The 20,549-nt window shown below is 36.7% G+C and overlaps 1 long non-coding RNA gene across 1 annotated transcript; it reads right to left on the minus strand.

Moving 5' to 3' along the window:
* Window positions 1–6,071: 6,071 nt before the first annotated feature.
* On the minus strand, window positions 6,072–8,881 carry LOC113302848. Its single transcript, XR_003337147.1, has 2 exons — window positions 8,630–8,881; window positions 6,072–6,564 (listed from the first exon to the last, which is right to left on the minus strand). It is a non-coding gene; the product is annotated as an uncharacterized LOC113302848 (long non-coding RNA).
* Window positions 8,882–20,549: the final 11,668 nt, after the last annotated feature.

Raw genomic sequence — 20,549 nt, forward strand, 5'->3', positions numbered from 1 at the left:
TGCAAATCCACTAGTGGGTACATCTTCACACTTGGTGGTGCGTCTGTGTCATGGAAGTCTACCAAACAGACATGTATAGCCCGATCCACCATGGAGTCTGAGTTTATAGCCTTGGAGAAAGCTGGAGAGGAAGCTGAATGGATACGAGGTTTCCTGGGTGGAATTCCACTCTGGCCCAAGCCTGTGTCTTCGATCGCAATCCACTGTGACAGTCAAGCTGCTATTGGATGCGCAAAGAATAGTGTATACAACGGAAAGTCTATACATCTTCGAAGAAGACACAAGACAGTGAAACAACTACTCTCTACTGGCATCATCTCTATAGACTTTGTAAGGTCTAAAGAGAATATTGCAGATCCTTTGACGAAAGGGTTATCTAGAGAGGTAGTTAGATCCACATCGAAGGGGATGGGACTCAAGCTCATAGAATAAATCGCCATGAAGGACACTCAACCTTGTGAATGGAGCTCCAAGATCAAGGTTCAATGAGATAACTAATTTTTGGTGATGTCGAGAGAAAGCACTATCTTTGTCCCTCCCTATGGTGTAACCATATGATAGTGCTGTCTGCATGTTTTAGGATGATCTGTCAGGATCTTAATGAGTTCCATGGCTTTACTTAAAGCGGAGTGTGGCAGGACACTCTTAATGGACTCACCTATGTGGATGTTGGAAGTGGGGCCGCTTCCTATGAGAATTTGAGCTTTTTCTCTAGAGACATTCATTAAGTCCGGGATTTAGCCCACGGCCAAAACGGGCACAACGGCAAGAGCTTGGCAGCTTTCTTTTTCTTTGAGACATCAAAGTGTGGTTGTTATTTCTGAATTGCACTCACTGTTGACGGTTCAAGACATTGTGTTCACCGAAACAACAAGCAGTTCCGGTAACCTCTCACTATGTTAAGGTTCAATCTCTGGGACACCTTAGCCTAATATTGATGTATTATGTTTTCTCGTATTTCGTCGATATGTTTTATCATTCATGTGGGGGATTGTTAGAAAAAACGCTTTAAAATTACCAATTTTTCCATGGACTATGTTTTGATCCCTAGACCTATTACCCATTAATTGTTTTTTCTTTTGAATAGATAAAACAATAGTCCCACATTGACTAAAATCTAAAGAGTTTTAGACATAAATACCATAGAGTTGGCTATAAGGGCATGGCCCTTGGGTCATTAGACTTTTGTGCTTGGGGGGGAGGCTTAGACTAGGGCAAGGTTGCCTTTCCCGTACGCGCGGTGCTTCGCACAGAAGCACGCACGCCGCCGCCACCGTCCGTCCGGTCGGTCGGTCGGGTCGGGTCGGGTCGGGCTCGGGTTCGGGTGTGGGTGTGGGTGTGGGTGTGTATCACGTCCCGGACATATGCAAGAATCTTATCTCAGAAACCATCTTACTTGGAAAAGGTTTTAAATTTGTAGCTGAGTCTAACAAAGTTGTAATCTCTAAAGGTGGTGACTTCGTAGGAAAAGGATATGTCACTGATAACATGATTAAGCTTAGTGTACTTTCTTTGAACTTGAATGATAATGCATCTTCTTCTGCTTATGTTTGTGACTCCTCACATGTTTGGCATGATAGACTAGGACATGTTAATTTCAAATCTATTGAAAGACTTGCTAAATTAGGCTGCATTCCTAAAATAAACTTTGACAGAGGTCATAAATGTGAAATTTGTGTTGAATCTAAATATGCTAGAAAACCCTTTAACAAAAAGGTTGAACGGAATACAACTCCCCTAGAACTAATCCACTCAGATTTGGGAGATTTGAAATCAACACCAACTAGAGGAGGTAAAAAATGGTACATCACTTTTATAGATGATCACTCAAGATACTGTCAGGTTTATCTTCTTAGAAGTAAAGATGAAGCCTTAGACGCTTTCAAATTATATAAACTTGAAGTAGAAAACCAAAGAGGTGTTACTATTAAAACTCTTAGGTCGGACCGAGGCGGTGAGTATGTGATACCTATAGGAGAATTCTGCAAACTTAATGGCATCATTCATGAAACTACTGCACCTTCTTCACCTGAGTCGAATGGAGTAGATGAAAGGAAAAACCGAACACTCATAGATATGGTGAACGCTATGTTAGCTAGTTCAGGCCTACCTTCGAACCTGTGGGGGGAAGCAATTCTCTCTGCTTGTTATATCTTGAACCGAGTTCCATTTAAGAAATCCGACAAAACTCCATATGAGTTATGGAAAGGAAGACAACCGTCCTATGCATACTTTAAAGTGTGGGGGTGTTTGGCCAAGGTGGCCACTCCTCGTTCCAAGAAAACCAAACTAGGACCTAAAAACTGTAGATTGTGTTTTCCTAGGATATCCTGAGCACACTAGTGCTTATAGGTTCATGGTAATTGGTGAGAACACCATAATGGAATCCAGAGATGCAGTGTTTTTCGAACACATTTTCCCTTTAGGGTCTGGACCTCATAAAAGGGTCCGCGATGATCTCTCAGATGTTCCTTCGACTAGTCAACCCCCGTCTCTAGATGCTGAAACCGAACCTAGAAGAAGTAAGAGGGTCAGAACCGAGAAAGGTTTCGGTCCAGTTTTTGTGACTCTTACGGTAGAGTATGAACCCCAAACCTATAAGGAAGCTATGACTGTTCCGGAAGCTCCCTTCTGGGAAGAAGCTTCAAATAATGAGTGGGATTCCATTCAACAAAATGAAACTTGGGAGCTTGTAGACTTACCTCCTGGTAGTAAAACCATAGGTTGCAAGTGGGTCTTCAAAAGGAAACTTAGAACAGATGGAACTATAGAAAAACACAAAGCTAGGTTGGTAGCTAAGGGGTACAGACAACATGAAGGATTAGATTTCTTTGATACCTATTCACCGGTCACTAGAATCACTTCTATCCGGATGCTGATTGCTATTGCTTCTATTTATGGTTTGCATATACATCAGATGGATGTTAAAACTTCTTTTTTATATGGTGAATTGAATGAAGAAATTTATATGGACCAACCTGAAGGTTTTGTTGTGAAAGGTTTTGAAGATAAAGTATGCAAACTGAAAAAATCTTTGTATGGTTTAAAACAAGCACCTAAACAGTGGCATGAAAAATTTAATCATGTAATGATATCTAATGGCTTCAAGGTTAATGAATCTGATAAATGTGTTTACATTAAATCTGTGGATGATTCTCATGTTATTGTGTGCCTATATGTTGATGATATGCTCATATTAGGTAGTAACCTTGATAGTATTAATACCACTAAAAGCATGCTTAACGAAAACTTTGACATGAAAGACTTAGGCCCTGCTGATGTAATCTTAGGGATGAAAATCAGAAAGATGTCTGATGGATATAGTCTTAGTCAATCTCATTATGTTGAAACTGTGCTTAAGAGATTTAATCATGAAAATGCTAAACCTGCAACTACTCCTTATGATCCCAATTGCAAATTGAAAAAGAACAAGGGTGAGGGTATTTATCAACTTGAGTATTATCGTGTTATTGGCAGTCTTATGTATTTAATGAACTGTACAAGACCTGATATTGCCTATACTGTGAGTAGATTAAGCAGGTACACTTGCAACCCTGGGCAGGATCACTGGAATGCTCTCTACAGAGTTCTACGGTACCTGAGAGGAACTTCAAACTATTGCTTAAGTTTTAGGAAGTATCCTGGTGTGCTAGAAGGGTATTGTGATGCTAACTTGATATCAGACTCAGATGAGTGCAAATCCACTAGTGGGTACATCTTCACACTTGGTGGTGCGTCTGTGTCATGGAAGTCTACCAAACAGACATGTATAGCCCGATCCACCATGGAGTCTGAGTTTATAGCCTTGGAGAAAGCTGGAGAGGAAGCTGAATGGATACGAGGTTTCCTGGGTGGAATTCCACTTTGTCCCAAGCCTGTGTCTTCGATCGCAATCCACTGTGACAGTCAAGATGCTATTGGATGCGCAAAGAATAGTGTATACAACGGAAATTCTATACATCTTCGAAGAAGACACAAGACAGTGAAACAACTACTCTCTACTGGCATCATCTCTATAGACTTTGTAAGGTCTAAAGAGAATATTGCAGATCCTTTGACGAAAGGGTTATCTAGAGAGGTAGTTAGATCCACATCGAAGAGGATGGGACTCAAGCTCATAGAATAAATCGCCATGAAGGACACTCAACCTTGTGAACGGAGCTCCAAGATCAAGGTTCAATGAGATAACTAATTTTTGGTGATGTCGAGAGAAAGCACTATCTTTGTCCCTCCCTATGGTGTAACCGTATGATAGTGCTGCCTGCATGTTTTAGGATGATCTGTCAAGATCTTAATGAGTTCCATGGCTTTGCTTAAAGCGGATTGTGGCATGACACTCTTAATGGACTCACCTATGTGGATGTTGGAAGTGGGGCCGCTTCCTATGAGAATTTGAGCTTTTTCTCTAGAGACATTCATTAAGTCCGAGATTTAGCCCACGGCCAAAACGGGCACAACGGCAAGAGCTTGGCAGCTTTTTTTTTCTTTTTCTTTGAGACATCAAAGTGTGGTTGTTATTTCTGAATTGCACTCACTGTTGACGGTTCAAGACATTGTGTTCACCGAAACAACAAGCAGTTCCGGTAACCTCTCACTATGTTAAGGTTCAATCTCTGGGACACCTTAGCCTAATATTGATGTATTATGTTTTCTCGTATTTCGTCGATATGTTTTATCATTCATGTGGGGGATTGTTAGAAAAAACGCTTTAAAATTACCAATTTTTCCATGGACTATGTTTTGATCCCTAGACCTATTGCCCATTAATTTTTTTTCTTTTGAATAGATAAAACAATAGTCCCACATTGACTAAAATCTAAAGAGTTTTAGACATAAATACCATAGAATTGGCTATAAGGGCATGGCCCTTGGGTCATTAGACTTTTGTGCTTGGAGGGAAGGCTTAGACTAGGGCAAGGTTGCCTTTCCCGTACGCGCGGTGCTTCGTACAGAAGCACGCACGCCGCCGCCGTCCGTCCGGTCGGGCTCGGGTTCGGGTTCGGGTGTGGGTTCATTAGATCCTATCTTTTTGCTGAAACTTTTGGTACGTGTTTTACACACATGTAGAAGAATCTTCTTCTTTGTCTGCACATGTTTGTCTTGGCTTTCTTGTTTGTACGTGTTTGTCTTGCTTTCCTTGTCTGCACATGTTTGTCCTGGCTTTCTTGTCTGTACGTATTTGTTTTGGGTTTCTTGTCCGTACATGTTTGGCTTGGCTTCTTGACAACACACTGCTCTAAGCCTGACAAAAGCAACACTGTTTTTAACCCAACATTACCAGTATTTCTGTCATACGCATGGTTTGGTTGCATGCATTTTTCCTCTCGTTTGTAACGTCTTAAACACTATATAAGGGAGGAGTCTTGAGCTCATTTTACACACCACAGAGAAACATCTCTTCTACTCTCCTTCTGTTTTTCTGTAAACATCTCTTCTACTGTTTTAAGTTCTGCCAAGCTCTAAGGGTACCCTCTTTGTATGCTACATTGAGGGGTACTAACTGTAGTTGTATCCTGGAGGTGACTCGCCAACTGTTGTACCATCTCAGAGGAGTGGCAGGCGATATTGCCTTTAGGACAGCGTAGTTTACGTGCCTCTACATTCTCTGTGCAGCAACATCAGCAACATTATTTTGAGCTAAGTATTTTCTTCTCAGTTACAGTTACATTATTAGTACTTTCACCAACATATATATCCAAACAGTAATCTACTCTTTCACTGAAACTTAATACAATTTACCTTTCTTTTTTATCCAACTGTCTGTCCTAATTACCTCTTTTAATTTATATGACCATTTAGGTCAGCTACCCATTATAATTTGTAGTTTTGTGAAAATAAGGTACCCATTTTGATCTATACGAATGTGCTAGTGAGGTACCCAGTTTATTTTATAAGACAGTCTGAAAGACAACTCATTGGTGTTCCTTCTATGAGGCTTATGTTGTTGGTCTACATAAACCTTCATTTGCAACAAAGAACTCGTATAGTTTGGTCTTCCAATGTAGAGATCGAAAGATAAGGCCTAGCTTTTTAATCACCATAATACTGAATATGAAATAAAAAAATAAATATTCCATAATAATACTGAATAATTTTATATATAATACGTTTTCTTACATTAAATCAAATAGAAATTCCAGAATACGAGGACCACAGTGCCAAAAATAAGGCCGCACATACAAACACACTACAACACCCACAAAACGAATATACCTTCTACAATCCGAGATAATGGTGAGATCATCTCGGCTTAACACATACATAAGATAAGAGAAAGCATTGATCACATTTTACAATCTCCCTCCATCACGATTTGAGAAAGTCCCAACTATGAAGTTGCGGCAATCAAATACCGGCGTCAAGAAAGAGCCAACACTTCAGCTTGTTTAGTAGTTGAAGCACAAACTTCATTACTGCTCACGACGCCATGAAGAATTCCTTCCATCATTTCTCAAAATTAAACTAATACCAGCTATATTAGTTATCGAGCCAAACGCAATGCCAAAATTAAGATTAACCCATGAGGATAGTGGTGTTAACCAATGCACCAGAAGCTTAATATGCCTAAATGAATGCAGATGAGAGCCATAAGGGCTTGAGTTACATTAATGTTACTTCTTACTCAACCAAGATACATACATACAGTACATAACCAAATCAAATTCATGATATGAAATATTAACAAAGCAGTTGATCATGGCTTTAAATTTTGGTGTTGTGGTTTGAACTTAAAACGCTTTACCCAAGTATTTTAATCCTACAGGATTGTTTAGGTACCTAGTAAATGTTATACTACCCTTAAAGTGTGCTACCCGTAATAATTTTAGTAAATGTTATACTAACCTTAACCCAATTTGTTTTCTTGGTTTCTGCTAATGTTTCAATTCTAAAAATGTGGATGTCATCTCAAACTAGTTTACTGAAAATGGGACGGGACTCGAGTTTTAAGAAACAGGTCTCCAATTTGTTGTTTTATGGCATGTAACATGTTGGAAGCATATCCTTACAAAGTTGTTGAGCAATTAAACCCTGGCCCTGCAACAACAAAGTTTTTCCAGCCTACCTTAGTGTTCTAGTAATACTAGCTGCCCAAATAAAGTGAGATAGTTTTAAGAGATACCCCAAGTGTCTACAGGGGGGAAAGGAAATCTTTGTTTAAATAATTAAGCAGGAGAGGCACAAGATATGTCATTATGAGAGGCAGTTAAGTGCATCAAACAGCTTAAGATACAACATATCAGAGTAAGACAGCAATTAAGTGTCTTGAATGAAACCTATGCAGATATATGCTAGCAAGCTCGTATTTGCAGTTAAATGCCAAACATATTTTTTCAAATTTCAAACATGTGATTTCATCTTTAGGGTTTAGATCAGAATACATGCTTGCTGATGCTCTCACCAAAACAAAACAAAACAAAACAAAACAAAGCACTGGCATCTAGAGTCTACATGACCGGATTATATACTAAGAAATGAATTTGAACCAGTATGTCCATCAGATTACTAGAGACAAATCCTCCAACGAAGAACTGATACTCCAACTCAATAAGCACATCAAAGAAGCACATATTAGGCCTACAAACTTTATTACCCGTAATACAAATTCATCACCACTAAAGATAACCAAAGGTATCATCGGTTTCCCTTTCGATCAAATTGACATCCCGAGCTAGTAACAACTTCAAAATCATCAAAATCATAATACAGCTCTTACCTCTTATCTCTCAATAGTGAACATAAGCTATTTTGCTAGATTAAAACAAAGATAAATAGAAAAATAATGTGTAAATGAACAGAAACGAAGAAATGGGTACCTGGAATGATTTGCTAACGTACAACTCACATATACTCAGAGGCCAAAAAATATTTCGGAGCAATAGTAGTCGTAGCAGTGACTAGGACAAGTAGTGCGCAAGAAGAAATGGCGAATAAGAGAAATAGGTAGAGAGACACGGCTACTAGATAGAGAGCAGGTGAGAGAACAAATTGAAAGGAAATAATACAAAAAAATACAGAACTCAAATACCATCAAATTTAAACACAAATTCAAAATTTACTTCATTGTTAACATGAAACTGGCAATACAATTCAAACATAAAAACATAGGATAATCCATTAATAACCCAGATTACAGTTCTCAAAACTCCCAAAACCCAAAACAAGAAATACACATAATTCATGCTAAAATTAATTTAAAGATCATTGTCCATTCTCAAATACTCACCAATATCACTTTGATGAAGAACAACGATACCATTAGGGTTCAACTTCCTACAATCTTGAGTACTTTTAGCTGATATCCAAAACCCTAAAGGCATTGGCATCTACAGTCTACAGAATCTTGGTATGACCCCCCATCTGTGATTTTTGATTTCCTAAGCAAAATCAGAACCTTCTAGCTCTTTTCGAATCTGGGTAGTATTTTTACACACGAGGTAGCGTTTACTTTCCTACAACTCCAATATACAATTCAGTTCCCTCACCTTCAACTATTATGAGGATATGAACCCAATGAATTCACAGGAGAACCACGGGAATTTAGGTTTTTGACAGTAAAAAGAGGGTTATGGTTTCAAACACAAAAAAATTCCAATTACAATCACCTGAAAAATTAAATAGAAGTACATACCTATACATCTGGATTTGATGAATTCATATCCACCCGTCTCTGATTCTATGCAAAGTTACATAAGAGGGAAAAGAGGAGAAACTGAAACTGAGATTGGGATTATAGGGAAGCTACGGGATAGGAACTGGAACTCAACCCATTTAAACTAACCTAACCCAACCACTGTAACTAACTGACTAGGGAAAGGTATATTAGGTAGGATTAGGAACTGGAACGGGTCAGTGGTGAGTTGGAGTGAGTTGGACGCGCACATTGTTGATAGGTTTTGAGCGAGTCCGACTGTGAGAGAACCTTTCCGTGAAATACTAAATATCCGTGAGGTTCGCTCTATTTATAAACAGTGTAAATTTGACATTTTTAAAAATTATGAATTATTTTTAAATATATTAAATGAATATCTTTTTAATATTTTAAATGAAATGTAAGTTCAGGGAGGGTTTTCATACTCAAAAGATGAAAATAAGCACCATATTAGCCAATCCCTGCTCAATGCAATAGGTGGTTAAGGATAAGGTAGTGTAACGTGAAACTTATAATTGAAATTAGAATGTAAAATTGTAACAAACACCCTATAAACGCAAATAGCTAACCTTTAAATTAAGCTTCTTCTATCCTTGGTATAAGGAAAAAACAAAGATTCAAAGTTCTTGAATAATACTTCAAATTTCTATCCAATGTTCTGATTGGACATTACGAGCTTATCGAGGCATTTCATCACATCAAGTCCTCTCAAAGAGAAATATCGAAGCAAAAAGGAAAACAATAGTTGTGGCCTCTTCTTTCCTAAAACAAAAGGAGAGAAAGCTAGGGTTTAAACAATATATGCCCAACATAAAAGACAAAACTAGGAAATAAGGAAAAGAAGGGGATAAAAGAGTAATTAAGACATAAAAGGGCATAATAGGTATTTTAGAAACACCAATATGCATCATCCTTCCCTTTTTTTAAAGAAAAATTCGCCCTCAAATTGTCTATCTTCTTCGTCCATAGCATTGTCGCCCCAATATGGAACCAAATGCTTCACATTAAACACATCGGCATAAAAATGGAGCTTGGTAAGTTTGAGTCGATAAGCATTATCATTGATTTGTTCTCCAATTGGAAAAGGTCCGATATTCCTTGCCTTGAGCTTGTTGTATTCACCCACGGGAAAACGCTCCTTAGTAAGAACCACATAAATAAGGTTTATATTTCAAACTCAAACCGAAGAGATTGTCCAAAATAGTTTTTGTTTTGAATTTCGGGGACGAAATTCTTTAAAGAGGTGAATGATTAACACCCCGAATTTTTAGCATGGAGCATGAACAAACATGTGCCATGGAATGAGATGAAGCTTCATCTCAAGCTTCTGTCGCGTTAAGAGGAATATTGTCCGAGAGCCAATGTTGCACAATCATTGTGCATCAGGCCGGAGCAGGTTGGATGATGAGTGAATAATGAACAATCAGTGTGCATCAAGACGGAGCAGGCTAGCCGAGTGAATGTTACGCAATCATTATGCAATACTGAAGTAAACTCAACAATCATTGCCAGTAATTCATGAATACATGGAAACATCCATGAATAGTGAAGAAAGCATGTCAATCTTCTCTCCTTTTCTAAATTTTAGAAATGTCAAGTTAACATATATAGATAGGGGTAGTTGGTTGAAGGTGCGTATGCGGACCATGCACCAAATAAGCTTCATAGTTTAGCAAGAAGAGTATAAGTGAATGCCTAAGTCTCATTTATAGCTATGCGGCCTTGCCAATGTGGCATATGATGCGAAGGCATCATTATGCCACGCCGCGGAATTAATAATGCATAATCATTGTGCATTTTGACGTAACAGCCTATACGAACTAGGTCATTACCATTATTTCTAGGCCAGAGCCTTGCAATCGAGTTGGCTTAAGTTGCGGTCCCTTTAGGATGAACTAAGGTCGGTGTTTGATCTCTTTAGAGTAGGGAAGGGCACATAGGCAGCCGCAATAAGTTGCAGCATTGCCTGTCCTGTACTTTGTCTCTCATATTATCTAATTGTGAGATGATTGCGGCATATTGACCTCTCATATCATCTGGATCGGTAGATCGACGCAAGAGATGATTGTAGCCAAACTTTATGAGGCAAGTTGCATTCCATTCCTTGGATACTTATACTTCCCATCAAGGCGTTCGACTTAGGCATGTACCAATGGTGCATTGGGCATGGCCTCGTAACTAAGCTACATCGATATGCAAGTTAGCGGAGCTTGCATAAGCCTAAGGAAAGTACGGCATGAGCCTGATTGATGTATCCTTGGCACGAGCAAGACAAGTGCATTCTCTCAGCAATGCCTAATCTAAGTGAAGAAGTGGTATTAGGCCTGCAATGGTCAATGCGTAAGTTCAAGGCATGTTCTATGTCTCTACAAGACTCGGAAGCCAGTGATGCATGTAAGGTACATCATCCATAGCCTTCAAGGAATTAAACCCTTTGCAGAACAAAGTTAAGTTGGAAACGTGTGGAAGCTAAATCAACTGCATCATGCTCCACGAGCATGCTAGCAAAGGAAAATGAACGTGCATTTGCATATATTTAAGGACCGGTAAGTAGCATAATAATGGCCCACCGTGGAATTTATGGCATGCGCGCAAGGCGTAATTTTCCGGTCCGTCACAACAACCTTTTCCGAACGGTATAATCTTTTCCATATAACGACTACTTGTTTGGAGCTCGGCAATGATATTGCATCTAACGCCTATATCACCCAACGACTCTAGAATCTCCTGCATACATCAAATTAAAACTCATTTCAACTTACACCTCTCTACACCTTAGTTCTCACACAAATTTCTTTTAATCTCACTTACTTCATATTAATTTCTTATAACATGGATTTTGTTGACATTCCTTCTCAAAGTAACAATAAAAGTTTGTGGTTCAAAGTTTTTTTATGTAAAAAGCTGAATCAATTCGAATAAATTAGGTACACCAAATTTACACTAAATTCTATCAATATTGGTGCATAACAACAAGGACTAGGTTTCCGAGATAATATTTATTTGACGTAATCCCACAAGGTTTTCAGGTCGTTTCCATACAATCAATAAATTTATGTTATCGAGATCATGCTAGCCAGTCGAGCTAGAAAGAACGGTGAAACCGAGTTTTATGTGATAAGAACAATTAGAAAAAAATCAGTATCTTATTAAAAAAAATTAATTTGATGTTATTTTTTATAAAATGTTTTGGAGAATGGTAGAAATAAAGGTGTAGAGAAGATTAGGGAAGAAAACACGACAAAGTTTCATACTACAAAAATTGTTAAGACATCCAAAAATCATTAAGCAAATATAATCAATATTTATTAGATTATCTGCAGCGATTCCCAACTAAATCCCCATCCTTTCCTGGTACATGATATTCTCAAGCATTTCAAGGCGCTTCATCATTTTTTTCACCAGAATCAATCTCAACTCAGCAAATGCTGGCGTACTTATTGATAATCCTTCTACAATTTTATATTCAAATGTCAATGATGGTAAAGAAAAATTAAAGGTATGGTTCAAGGAGCGACAAAAGAAAAATGAGAAAAAAAAGCCCATAAAGGATACTTAAATGAATTTAACATGACCAAGTTCATAGAGAAACAATGTACAAGCCAAAAACAAATCAATTCAACATAGTTTGTGGGAATGTAGCTTCAAAAATATGATCCATGGTACCAATTAAAGAAAGAAATAGACTAAGAAGAAAAACAACACTTTATTAATTTATAGGCACTAATAAATATCATTAACTTGAAGAATTTCAAGGTTTAGATAATTGGTAAATGTAGTAGTTTGCTTCAACTATTTCAAAAGTAAATTTGTTAAAGAGGAGGGATCTGAGGACATGGTTAAAATAACATTCTGCCACATGGTGACGCCATTTTTTTTACAAAATCCAAAAGAAAATGAATTGAAAGTTAATCTTTTGGTTACATGTTCCTCTTATAATATTTACATTCTTACCAAAAATGAGCACATTCTCAAACACGAAACTTCACCATCCATAAATTTGATTTCAATCGTCAATCTTCAACGATTGATACTCAAAACTGTAGATGACAGGCTTATATGTCTCGGAATTCCTTCATATTTGGTTGGAGTGTACATCTTTATAAGAGGAACATGTCACCAAAAAATTATCTACAAATTCGTTGTTGTTTGGGTTTCTTAGAAAAGTGGCGGCACCATGTCATGATAAAGTCATTCTAACCATGTCATCAAATCCTGACCCTCTCTCTAAATGTATTAGTTTTATTTATTTTGAAATTAAACTTAGTAGTTATTTTAAGTTAAGTATAATAATTTTAGTTTAAAATTATATTTAATGTAAGTTAAGACAAATAATTTTAGTTTAAAACTAGATTTAATAATTAACTTAACTTAACTTAAATGTAATAGTTTTAGTTTCAGATTAGAATTGATAGTTAATTTAGCTTAAATATAATTGTTTGTTTCATATTAATAAAAATTATATCCAATTAAATGAAATGCATATGTTACATAAACTAAACTAGTTAAAAAATATCAACCAAACTAAACTTCGTAGAATCCTACCCATGGCTCCATAAGCATCTCAAAGATACGGAATGAGATCAACTTTTATCTTCTTAAAAAGTTTTCAATCTTGAATTATATTACTGGAAGGAATATAATTTCTTGTTGATACCTCACGCGTTGGTTGAACGTCATGCCTTAAATCTTCATTTGGATAAAGTAGTTCAGGAATTATCACGTCAAGTTTCCCTAGTGACCATATATTATGCAAAGTTACGCACGTGAGTGTAACCATATGCATTTCAACTGGATCAAAACGACAATAAGGCACACAAACAATAGCGAACTTTTTTTTTCTTCAGAATTTCATAACACGTTCAACATTCTTTTACAAAGCCATTTATTTCCTGTTAAAATACTTCATATGACGAGCCTAGCGCGTTGACTACATGCTTGAAATAAGGTTGACCATTCTGGATAGATTTCATCTGCTAGATAATATATATCCATGTAACTATAGCCATTGATGGTTGAATTTACGTAATATGTCTGAAAGGCTAGCACCTTCATCGCCAGGTTCTCGTAAAACCTTGGACCAAAATGACTAATTATATTTTAGCAAAACATTTATAGATTACTGGCATCCGTTAGACACTCATAACATAAAACCTTAAGGGATGCAGTCGTGCACCATTCTGGTAATTAAATTTAGGTTGCTAATCCTATTAAAAAATAACAAAGAAATTACATCTCAGAAGGACTCTCATCCGGTAGGAAATAAGTTGGAAGCCTAGCAACAAGTTGTGCTCTAACTCCCTTTTGAATGACCACTCCTAACCTATGAAAGAGAAAATTTCCAACTCACACATTAGCATCATAACAAGCAATATAATTATGCAAGCGCTTCAGAAAATCAGTGGTATCATCAACAAGCTTTCCTAAGGTGGTGAAGGCAAGTGTCGAGAATGACATTTTGAACCAAGTGTCGAGACATGCAGATTCAACGTAATAAATATTGATAAGAGTACGCACATCCATAACAGATATAGTCATGCCACTTCTAATTGTAAAAATCCCTACCTCTTAAAGTTCATTTTCTTAAGAATATTTGTTTTAGCTCTAGAAGCATAGGTATTTTCCCTGATTGTAATTGCAACAAAGTGTTAGTTAGTTCTCTATCCTTGACTGACTCATCATCCAATTATTACAATATCTGGGTATACATTATTAGTCGTTTTTTATTATACCAATCGATCTCTATTTCCATCTTTTGATCAGAAGAATCAAAATTAGGATTCATTTTTCATAAATTAAATTTGAGAGAATTAAGGAATTTATTTTAGAACGAGGTGAAAACTTGTGAAATTAATTTGCATAAAAGAGGAATGGGAAACTGTGGGATGCCATCATTAATTGGGGGATATTTTACAGTTTATGTCGTCACTGGAAAACCCAGAAAAACCATACTGATTTGAATTGTAGGCATTTAAAAATAATGCAGGCAGCTAAAGTAAAATATTCTCCAATTAATACTGGCGTCCCTCAATTGCTCGCTCTAAAAGAGCTTTGAGATTACATATTTTATTTTATTGCAAATTAGTCGACTTATATTAAAGAGACAGCTAAATGATCAAAAACTCATTAGATGTTTTCTTAGATAGGGATGTGCCTTCAATAAACTCTCAGATCACCAATTCCAAAGGAAATACATCAGATTTAAAACTAAAGACTTGAAAAAAAAATATTGGACATACATATGTTGCCTCATTAAAACCTTGACAAGAAAGTAAAACCTTGACGAAGGAAAGAGTACAACGCAATATGTCCGAAAATAACAAGATTAAAACTACTTAGAAAAATAAAATTACAATTTTTCAAGATCCTAGAAATTCTTCATGCTCCATCGCTGCCCAATGAGTTGTCTTCTAATACTGGCAATATGTATGTCGCCACAAGCAAGTTGTGGAAGTTGAGCGTCTTCACTCATGATAATGCTATCAAAATATTCTCTTAGGCCTTTTTATCAATAGCAAGACCAATAAGAGTGTCATCATGACTTGTAAAAGATAGGGAATTCTTCCTCTTGATGATTGAGAATGTCGTTTTATCTTTTTATGCAATCCATAACTTATAAAATGAGAGATGTATCCAGAAATAAATACAAATAGAATAGTCATAATTCATAAAATCGGTCCAAGACAATATATCACCAACAATCATTTCAACATCATGTTGTCTCACGAGAGCTATCATATTTCCTTGAAAAGAATAATCACCGAATACTACACTAGAAACTAACACTATAACATTCCCTAAACAAAGAAAACGAAAATTTTTATACAAGGATCCAAAAGCTAGAGGCAACTAAACGAAAAAACTGTAAAATGGAAAAACTACTGTTAACTGGTACAACAAAGAAACTATGGCAGGCTAAGGATAAAATATTTTGATTTTAATCCTACACTAATACAAAAATTCTAGTGACCCAATTTACAAGAAGACAAAAAGAGAAGTTACTTAACTAGAAACTTCTAGTTCCCTAAGAAAATTCAGAGAAGACCATCAGGGAATTCTAGTTTATTTAACTTAAGAAACAACACAATGAAGCGGAAACCATCACAACTATAATAGTAACTGGATAGATATCAATACTAAAATTAACTTTAGCCAAAACAGTTTACAGGAAACATGTTGAAAGATATTAAAGAAAATATTAAGTTCAAATAATACTACACTTAATGAAACTGAAATGATCTTTGAGACAATTGAGAATGTGAAGTGGGTTAATATAGGTTGTAAGCTTTGAAATAATTTGCATGACCCGAATCAGAATGCACTCTTATGTACTAGGTGGCCTCAGTTATGCACATTCTTGTGCATAACGAGAGTCGCTTGGCCTACATGGACTAGAATTTCCTTGGCCTTTAGCCTTGCAACACGAGTTGGTTTAATTTTCTAATTAAAAATGAATGAATTACGTTATGTGCTTGATCCCTTCAAGGTACGAAGGAAGGTACGTAGGCAGCGCAATGAGTTGCAATATTAATGGTTCAGTACCTTGTCCCTTATATCATCTTATCGAGAGGTGATTACAATATTTTGGTAACTTATGTGTTTGATCCTTGGATGATCATGAAACAGATAGGGTACGGAGTACATGTAACGCCCCCTAAGCTAGCAGCTGACTAATCCAAGAGATTAACTAAATAAAGAGGCACTACGAATCTAATTCAAATACTTAAACATTCAATTAAGAAATCTGCTACAAAATTTATCCCAAAACTAACCCCGCTCATAATATATATACATGAACTTCTCTCAAATGATACATATATAATAGTCAATTGGTTTACAGATACAATAAACAACATAATAAACATAGCGGAAGTTAACTAATTAACGGAGTCAACACTTGTGGCTTTCGCTGCGCAACTCTGATCTGTCTCTGAAAACTGAAAGTGGGAATAATTAACATTTAACTTCTAAGTAATTATAAACAAGATTAAGAAAAAACAATAATGTTTTCTCAGACATTAAATGGTGACCAAGTCACTAAGATACACAAGCACGAATACGGACAAGCTCTTTCTTCAAACAATGTATACTATGGTTGTGTAATTCTGAACTCGCAAATCCACACCTAATCGTAAATATGGATGTCGACAATTCCGAACTCGCAAATTGTCGACCAATATATCATAAAAGCTCTAGGTATAAATGTGGAAGAGCATATCCTCACAAAAGTAAACAAACATGTATATGGACAAACTCCTTCTTCAAACAATGTATACTATGGTTGTGCAATTCCGAACTCGCAAATCCACACCTAATCGTAAATATGGATGTCGACAATTCCGAACTCGCAAACTGTCGACCGATATAAGCATAAAAGCTGAATTCATGTAGTTATAAATGTGAAGGAGCGTACCCTATATACCACAAGTGGAAATTTTCATTTCCCATAGAAATTCATAATGACATACCTCACAAGTCCTTTCCATTTCATGGAAAGATTCAAAGAATCAACAGAATTATCATAATGCAATTTAAATAAAGCATGGAATGCACACTAGAAAATGCATGAGTTTGTTAAGCATAAACTTTTTGTAAAAGAAACAACAATGGTTACAAAAGAGTCAAATGTATTCCCACCTCTTTTGATGACAAGCCACGCCTACCTCGAGATCCACGATCCACTGGTTCATCCTTTGAATCGATCGTTGTTAATAGACTAACTGTTAATCATACAAGAACTCTAAGAGTTTAGCCAAAAGGCTCACACAAGAATCATACAATACTATCTAATGGTTCTAATCCCATTAAGGTATCTTATTCTCTATCTTAACATGACTAAGAGCTTACTAATCCAATTAGATTGATTCTATAGTCCATAGTTAAGTCTTATGAATATCTACAACTTTGTAGAAGGAACCGAAAGCTAATTCGGACAATAAGAGGTCCAAATCATCGAACTAGTAAAACTAACCCTAAGCCCAAATTCACTAAACTCGGCCCAATAATCTAAAGCCCAATCCAACAGTCGATGACAGTCAAAGGTCCAATTAACGGTAAACGTCCAGTCAAGGTCAAGTCCTGGTCCAATGGTTAAGTCTAAATCGGTCAACTGAGTCAACTCGGGTCAAGACAGGTAACTCAGTGAGTCAATACGATTCAACTCAGTCAGATGGACTAAGTCAGCTAGAGTCAGATCCTGACTAGGCTGAATGGCACAAGGCCACAACTGTTATACAGGCCATAGCCATTGCTCAGGCCAAATACTAAGGCACAATCTTGTGCAACACCAAACTCTAAAGGGAAATTCTACAACTCTAACTCAACTATAATTTCAAACCAAGAATACATCAATTGAATTATACAAATAAACTTCAAATTGAATTACAAAGCTAACATCCTACCTGCAATTGCAGTTCCAAGATTTCACTGAAAGATTCAACCTAACCTATTCCTCTAAACATCAACCACTGAGTTCAGTTCCACCAGACTCTAGCTACAACCTCAACCACATATCTCTTCTCCGCACTCTACATTACTACCATTTTCTTCCTTGAGCACAACTGTAACCAAAATATTAATACCAGCAGCTACAACATCAACAGCCTCTTAATAGCAACATCACAAACACATTCATCATCTACAGTTCTTCATAGCCTCTACCAGTTCCATTAGCTAGCATTGTGTATCAATTCAGCACCACCAAGTAAACACCACCACTGCAACTGAATCTTCATTCACTAATAGTATCTCAACACAAACAAACCCATCACCTGTACCTCCATTTCAGCACCAACAACTCATAACCCCATATCCACCACAATTAATCCAACAGATCAATCATGAGCTGATACAACTTCATCTGAACCACCAGTAACCCAAACTACCAGAACTACCACTACCCATTCAGTTCAACTCTTACAAACTCTGAGCTTAACCAAACACACATAACCTAAAACTTCAGTTCTGCAATAAAAACTACTCAGACAACACCAAGCTCAGTTCAACACTACCAACTCCGGCAATTATGTAAACTCAATCTGAAACACAGCAGCAACAGTTATCACCACCGACCATATCCTGTACAGCTTCGCCATTACCTCCACAACAAAATCACTTCATAACAACACCACTACTTCTCGACTCCACAAACAACCATTCAAAAGAAATTCAATCAACAAAATTCAACAATAACATCCACCTCCTTTTCCCAGCAGTTCAACATAAGACTGTACTATATACCACAGCTTCATAACACATTCACCCTAGTCACTTCAATTCTTAGCTTAACAACTATTTTAGAAAGTCCACAATTGAAATTAATAACTTAACAAAAAACACAGAGAAGATCAATTACCTCATAACAGATCCAGTTCCATACACACACACACCTCAATAGCTCTGCACCTCCACCAATCACTAATGTCCCCTACAACTTCAACATCACAGACAACACCAGCACCAGCACCACTAACAGTTCAACTTAACTCAACACCAAAACAATCTCCAATCTGCTCAAGCAATTGAGTTGATTTCTTCTTCTCTTTGAATCCACTCAGCAACTCATCCCAAATCAATCCGTCAATTTAATCTTAACAATCCAACGATCTTCAACAACAATACTGGTTCTTAGAAAAACCCTAACTACTGATTCCAAATTATTCTTCAACCTTGAATCTTAATTCGTGACAAACCCACCTCCGATCTGGCTTCTAGAGTATCGATTTCATCTTATTAATTCATCTTCAATCGAATCTGGAAACCAGATTCAGAACCCTAGTTCTCAGCTCATCCCAAGTCAAGTTCAGAACTTCAATTGAACTTAAACCCATGATTCTTCATCAACAATAATCCCAAAATTCATCTTCTAAATCTTCAAAACATCAATCAGTTCTGCAAACCCTAATTTTGATTCAGTACAAGAACATCTTCATATCATCAATTCATCATCAACCCATTCAATCTTCATTTACCATCAACTCAATATAAACATCAGAACTTCACATATCCAACTTCAAATCCAGAAAACCCTAACTTAATCTTCTCTAACTCGTCACTTATTTTAACTCAGAACCTTCCACACCACAAACATCACCACCATCAACCATTGCATGATATTTCTAGTCTTGATTCGATCTCTAAATCCTCACTTTTGATTCTCAAACTCTCAACAGATGAAGAACAGGGGAAAGAGAAAGAAGAAGAAGAGAAAAGAAGAAATGAGAGTTTATCCTCTCGATTTGGGTTGATAAGGCCAGAGGAAGTTTATGGAACACCCGCTGAAAGTTAAGGGAAGCCCCAGTCGGTCTAATATCAAAAATACTGTTTTTCCCTTCTCACTAATATGATGATTACTTCTTCCTTTGGTATCCGATTGACACGTTTGAGTTGTCCATTCCGCATAACTTTTCGAGATCTATCCAACGGTACTAGTCTCGTATCTAGCTCGTTGTTAGGTTAATACCTATTAATTAACGTTCGTGTTAAACTAATCGAGTTACTAGCGGCCAAATCGTCTCTTGACTAGTCTAATAATGTTGACGAGCTTGAGGGGTCCTTACATTCTACCCACCTTATAACATTTTCGTCCTCGAAAATCAAACAATTCTTTTGGTCTTCAGAAACTCACCACCTTATTGAATAACCGCATCTCTTATCTAAGCGCAAACAACATAAACAAAGCACAAACCTATATGGCTCTATAACTAAAATCTAAAATTTGTAGTTCTATGTTCAATTACACTGAGTTATGTTCTATCAAATACGGAAGTCTAAGTTCCTTACACTAATTTCTATCTTATAAAATACTTGTCTCTAATTACAAAGGAGATTCCTACGAATTTATTTCTAAGTGAAATAATATCTATCGGTTTCCTAAAGAATAATACTAAGCTTCTATGAT

The sequence above is a fragment of the Papaver somniferum genome, chromosome 8, assembly GCF_003573695.1.
Source record: "Papaver somniferum cultivar HN1 chromosome 8, ASM357369v1, whole genome shotgun sequence".
Lineage (NCBI taxonomy): Eukaryota > Viridiplantae > Streptophyta > Magnoliopsida > Ranunculales > Papaveraceae > Papaver > Papaver somniferum.